We start from the raw sequence: 6,596 nt of genomic DNA, 5'->3' as shown, positions 1-6,596 counted from the left end.
AATGAAAATGGATGTAAAGGCTTCATGGAGTTCAGGCTATGGGAGACTAATGGCTACGTCAAAGATGGCCTTATTGTTGAAGGAATTGAGTTCAGACCAAAACGTTTTGGATATATGACGTGGCTGTAACTGTATATACTGGGATTGGCTTATTTGTAGACATTTCTATTTGATTTCACGTAGTGCATGTTTGGCATAGCATGAGCAAGTTTTAAAAGTCAGCTGGAACAAAGTCCAAAACTAGCTGGATGAAAAATTGACAATTGGCATGATTTTGGGAGAATTGACTTTTTACTCAAAAGTCATTTTGAAGTTCAAGCAATTTTTTCTAACTTCTAGATTTGAAATTTCTAAAACCGATTTCTCAATATATTATCAAAACAAGTTACTTTCAAATTGACTTTTTTTTAATTAAAAGCATATTTAAATATAAATTATATTGCATGTATTAACTTTTACCCTAATTTTAATTTGCAAAAATTAGTTAGGATAAAAGTTACTTTGCCAACATTAATCATAATAAGCCCATCCAACAAGATTTCTGCAACCTTAAGTTAAGCAAAAGTCAAACCTTTTAAGAGAGAATCGAGGAAAGCAAATATGAACTGTTGAGTTGATTCAAATTTATTAAAAGAAATTAAAGTTCAGGTGGAGGATAGAATACAAAAGAGCAGTTATTCTATTTCAATACTCCCCAATTATATGTTTTTATAAAGTCATGTTAGCTAATTTCTTGAAATTAAAAAATTAATTAAAATTAATTAAATGTCAAAAAAGTTTACAACTTTTAAAAAATATCCTTTGGTTGGTATAAAAATTGGAGGTAAAGAAAAAGCCATCAGGCGAAAAGTAAAAGAGAGCCAAAGGCACTTTTAAAAATGAGTCGTAAATGTTTCTATAAATTTTGTAAAGAGTCTTGTTTTGTTTTATGAACCAATAGATTGTCTCTTATAAATAAGACCAAATTAAAGGGTATATGTAGATAAATGTATTAGCTTTGGAACTTCCTTTTACATATCTCTTAGTGTTTTTGACTTCTACTCATGTTAGAACAAAATAAAATATTCCTCCGATCATAAACATATAAGCTAAATAACTAATTCAAAAAATTAATAAAATAAATTCTACTTTTAATTCTACTTGTATAGAACACAATCCATTACTTTTAATTCTCCAAATTTAGTAAAATATGTTTTTTGTTTTTCCGCAATGCTTTGTTCAATAACTGACATTGAAACTAGCTCTGTTGATGAAAAACTCTCTTTAACATGTGTAACCAGTGGATATAGTTTAGGTAAGAACTTACAAATTTGGAGAATTAAAAGTAATGGATTGTGTTCTATACAAGTAGAATTAAAACACACCCATGCTCCTCTCTCTCTCCCCCCTATTTCTCTCCATAAGTGAGAGCTTTCTTCACTCCTTTTCTGTGAGTGCAGTTGTTTCCAGCACCTCTCTCTCCGACATAGGCTAGAGAGGAGGTTGTCTGGCTTGGGGATCTTTAGTTTTAAGGGTGAGGGTTTTCTTTTCATTTTATTTGTTGTTAGTCTTTTGGATTTGTGTGGCGGCAATGATTACAAAGGGGAAGACTAGATTTGAATTGGTAAGGCCGCTAACAGCGTCATGGATGATGGAAAAACACGTGCATATTGCTGATTCAAGAATCAAAGAAGACCACGCATGATTGGCCGTCATAATGCGATGGACAAAGAGTGACGAGCAGGTTGACAACCCTCAACTTTCAATATCTCTTCATGAAGATCTCAATCTGGTACATTTCCTAATTCCATCTACTCTGATTTGGTCTAGCTGGCAATGGAATATAGGTTCCATGGTTAGATCTAGCGGCTTTGGGTTGATGGAGGTTTGGTGGCAATGGGTGGAATCTCACCGGATTAATGCATTGTCATTGTTGGCATTGATGTTTCTTCCAATGTGGCGGCAATTGAGTGGCCATAACTCTACTCTCATCGTAGCATATGGTTTGTCATGGGACGGTTAACATGGCTCTTTGAAGCCCCATCCCTTCTTTCAAACTTGGTTTCTGGTGGTTCTATTTTTTCGGCGGCAACGCCACGAGGATCGTTCTGGCTCTGACTTAGGGTTAGGGTGTGTATTGACAGAGTTGTTTGGGTTTAGTGTTTTGTTTGGGTTTTGGCCTCTTTTGATGTTTTGGTTTTTATTTTAAAATTTCTGTTAAACTTGTCTCTTTTTAAATAAAACATAGATACTTCTATCAAAAAAAAAAAAGGAATTAAAACAAACCCTTGGATACCTCTTACATGTAGGACTTGAAAGAGAGTAATAACAAGTAACAAATGATTATAACACAGCATGACTACCAAGAATTTTCTAAACGTTGTCTATACCATAGTTCTTTTTCCTAGCAATCTATGAGGAGCCATATTTTTATTTGGAACTAAATAAAGCTTTGATGGTAAACACATTTGACCTTCCAAAATCAGAAAAGCCCTACTGATCTCTCTCTATTAATATTTGACGCCACATGAGCCCTTGTTCTGTTGGATAATTGCCCTGGACCTTCCCAAACTTGCTGAACGTCGCTCAAAGACATTAACATGAATATTGATCTGATTTAGCTTGGTACTACTGCCCCAGGCCCAATTAAGAGGGTCCACAAATCTCAACATAATTCTAAGAGTCTAAGTCATATGGCCCAATAAAAAAAAACTCACCTCTGGATTAATTCTAGCAATTTTAGCAAAGTTCGAGTCTCCTTTGGTTATTATTTAAGGATTATTATAATGAGATCTAAAGAAAGAAAATAATTATCAGTAAGTCCAATAACAAGTGAGCAGTTATCTTTTATTACCATAAAACTTGTTATTGCATGCTGTTTTATTGTGATTGGGATTTTTTAATAATTATGTTCCTTACTTGAGATTTTATAACTGTAACATCCAAACTTTTAAGCCTAGAAGTACCAGAAATAACCTGAATTGGATAGGCTACTAGACCCCTTTTGAGCAAAAGTCCTAAAGATGAGAAAGGAAGTCAAAGCAGTTTCAAGGACTAAACTGCAAAGTAAAAGTTTTCAGGGGCTCAAGTATAATTAAAGCTAGAGGTTTTAGTAAAGTCTCGAAGGCCTAGAGAGAGAAAAGGCTAGATACAGGCCAAAGATTAAGTTAGAAATCTCAAAGAGAGGGTTGTATGAAGTTAAGTCCAAGCAAGGACTAAACCGTAAATTCAGAAAATTATGACCAACAAGGGGTAAAAATGGAAGAGTATACAAAGAATTCCAAGAAAATCCTAAAAAGTGGGAAATAATATTCTAAGGCTCTTCTGTGAAGAGAAAAGACAAAAATACCCCTGAGGCAGCTTAAATGGAATTTATAAGGTTATGACCAGTAAAAAGTATACCGTTTGAGGTAATTATTTAAAATAGCAAGAGACCTCAAAAATGTATAAAAAAATGAGGTTAAATGGTTGAAAAATTTTACTAATTTATAAAATTAGTCCCACAACCAAAAGACCAGTGGAGTGGCTTTAATAAATTAAAGAGCCGGTTTTGCTGATAAAATGGTATTTTGGTAAATGAATTTTATACAAGGCTTAAAGGGAGTGTTGTGGCCTAAGAAAATTCATAGATACTCTCTAGAATTAAAGAAAATTTATGGAGTAGACAGAAAAATTCTCTGAGCTCCGGAAGGCCATAAAGAAAGCCGGAGAAATGTGGGCCAAGTAAATTCGGAGGAAACTTAGGAAACAAGTTTGATCCAACGGCTAGGATCTAATCTCCCTTCTCCTCCACCACTTTCATGACACTTGGCATCTTCTAGAAGGTTGAGGTAAGCATTATGCAAGAAGATGATGCAATGATGATGTAAAAGTCAACTTGAAGTTCCAAAATTGCCCTTACCCTTTCTATTAGCCACCAAGGGCATTTTGGTCCATTCAAGCCAAATTTTTGGCTATAAATAGGCACTCCTCCCCTTCATATTTTGGCCAAGCAAGGATCTATATGGAAAACTCTACCGCTCTTGTATCTAGAGAGAGAAAGAGCCATTTTTAGTGAGAGAAAGTCCACCTAAGTTCAAGCTTCAAGATCAAGGTATGTGATGGTTATAGCACCTGATTTTATGCCTATTTCGGATTAGTTACTATGTGTATCTGATTTGGAAATTTTGCATGCTTAAAGTACACTTTGTGAGCTTTAAATCCATGGGTAGAACACTTCATTTGGATATGTGTACGATTTATGGTGATTTTTCAAATTTAGGGTTTGAAATCTGGAAACAGTGTTGAACTTTTGGAAGAGTTTTGAGTTCCGTACAATTCTGGTACTGTTCTTCATAGAATTGGTTCCTGAAACTATTTTTCCTTTAAATCTAACTTAAGGAGCTTTCAGTGAGACTTGGAACCACTCAGTTTAAATTTTTCTAGAATTAATTATGAATTTTCAAAGTTGACCGAAAATTCTGGAATTTCTGCGTGAACAGTACCCGCCAACCAAAATTTCCAGATTTGATATTCTTGAAGCTAAGGCCATCTAAAGTGGTCCTAATTGACAAGAAATGGATCTTAAGGATGGGAAATTATGAGATTTAGGCTAGAAAAGCTAGAAAGGAAACCCTAAGACTAAGAGAAAGGGTTGAGGTTCAAGAGAGCTAGTCTTGAACTTTATGTAATCTAGTGGTCCTAATGGATTGTATGATCATTATGGTTATATTTAGGACTTTTGGAACATCCAAGAGAATGTCTGGTGATGTTGACCGAATGCCCACATGGTTGGAAAGTCAAGGGAGTCAAAGGAAAAGTAAGAGGAAAGCTTGAGGTGCAAGGTAGTGAACTTACCTATTGTCATTACTTGATGTTGTATGCTTGTGTGTTGCCGTGTACATGTTATTGAATGTTATTGTGACATGTTTTAGCTACTGTAATTGCTATTCATGATGAGTAGATTATGTCTCCATGGCCATGCATCAAGAAGTTAGGTTTGAGCATGCTAATATGTCACTAATTAACAAGAGAATAAACAAGTTACGTGTAGTGCATTAGCATCCATCTAACATGATCAATATGGTATTGTTTGCTACTGAGATTCCCCTGAATCTCACCCCTCCCTAACCAACCATATAGGTCAATCAATGATGGGCAATAATGGCATGAGAAGCAAGGAGAAGAAAGTGGAGAATTATTGATGTCAATGAATGATATTATTATTCATTGTGTAATTCTCTTATTATGTAATTTATGTTATGGATGCATATGATGCCATGTAATTAATTATAATGCTTATGACATGTCTAGAAATGTATGAGCATTAATTGGAAAGAGTAAGCCCATGTTATGTATGCCAAAGAAAAAAAAGGAATTTAAGTAAAGAGATGTTAAGAGATAAAACGTAGGTCCTGGAGTAGTGAGTTTGTAACTCCATTTTGACCTATCAAACGAATGAGTTAAGTCACGAGATCTGGTAGACTCATAGTAAACATCCCAAGCTTTAAAATGAGAGGTAGATCATCTCAATTGGATGTGTATACAAGGAGATATGATTTCCAAATTTGAGGCACAGAATCTGGAAGGTCCAGATTTTACGAAATGAACAGTAATGTTTATTAATTAAACTGTATGAATTGGGCAAAGATAAGTCCAATTGGATATTTTTTCCTTAAAGAGAATTGAAATATTTTTCTGTAGAATTTTAAAACACCCCAATACAATTTTTATGAAATTAGTTATGAATTTTTGAAGTTGGACCTGTAATCTGAAAATTTAACAGTGAATAGTAACCCGAGTAATTATGTTAAAATTTTAAATCTGCGGGCTTGTGCCATGATCTTCTTGAACCGTAACACTTACGAATGCATGCTCTGAGGGGTTAAAGATAGGGTGTTTCATTTTGGTATCATGGCAGAGGTTCTGGCAAGTATGTAAACAGAACAAAGATTCTGGTAAGAGTTGAGACAAGGCAGAAGTTCTGGTAGAGGTTCTTACCAAGGTATAAGCAGAGTATTGGTTCAAACAAAGCCCGATATGTGGAAAAATGTAAATTAGAAAAGTAACGGGTTACTAGGATTGGTCCAACTAAGGTTAAGGTATTGAGGTGTTGTCTCCAAGGGAAATAGACATAGAAGAGAAGTAAGGAATGATAGAGAGTAACCTGAGAGATAGGTAGTCACCGCTAAGAGACTCCCCCTCAGGAGAGGAATGGTTGAGCTGAGAGAGCTTGACCAAGGAATGAGTTAAAGTTGAAAGACATCTCCAGAGGATAATGGCTAAGAGTATGGTAAGCCAGTAAGGAATAGGAGTTCAGACCCTAATAGGGAAGCAGGGTGACAATTTAAGCCTCGGGTGATTGGTTAAAGGTGCTTGACTGGAATGCCACATAGCGGAGATGTTTTAATGATCAATGCCTGCTGTGTAATATGGTCACTTTATGATTAGTATATGACCATATAAGTGATTGGTTAAAGGTATAGTATGCCAGTCAGAGGTATAAGTCAATACCCTAGTAAGGGAACCGAATGTCAACTTGTACCTTAATTAATCCATGTGACCTCGATAGAGGCAAGATAATAGGATGAGATGTTTGAGGTTTGTTCAAATCCCTGAATAGAGAGAAATCCCTAAGG

This window comes from Neltuma alba, unplaced genomic scaffold (assembly GCF_004799145.2).
Source record: "Neltuma alba isolate B1F8T4 unplaced genomic scaffold, ASM479914v2 tig00010339_pilon, whole genome shotgun sequence".
NCBI classification, from domain to species: Eukaryota; Viridiplantae; Streptophyta; class Magnoliopsida; order Fabales; family Fabaceae; genus Neltuma; species Neltuma alba.
The sequence above is the reverse complement of the archived record's forward strand: the minus strand, read 5'-3'. Positions refer to the sequence as shown.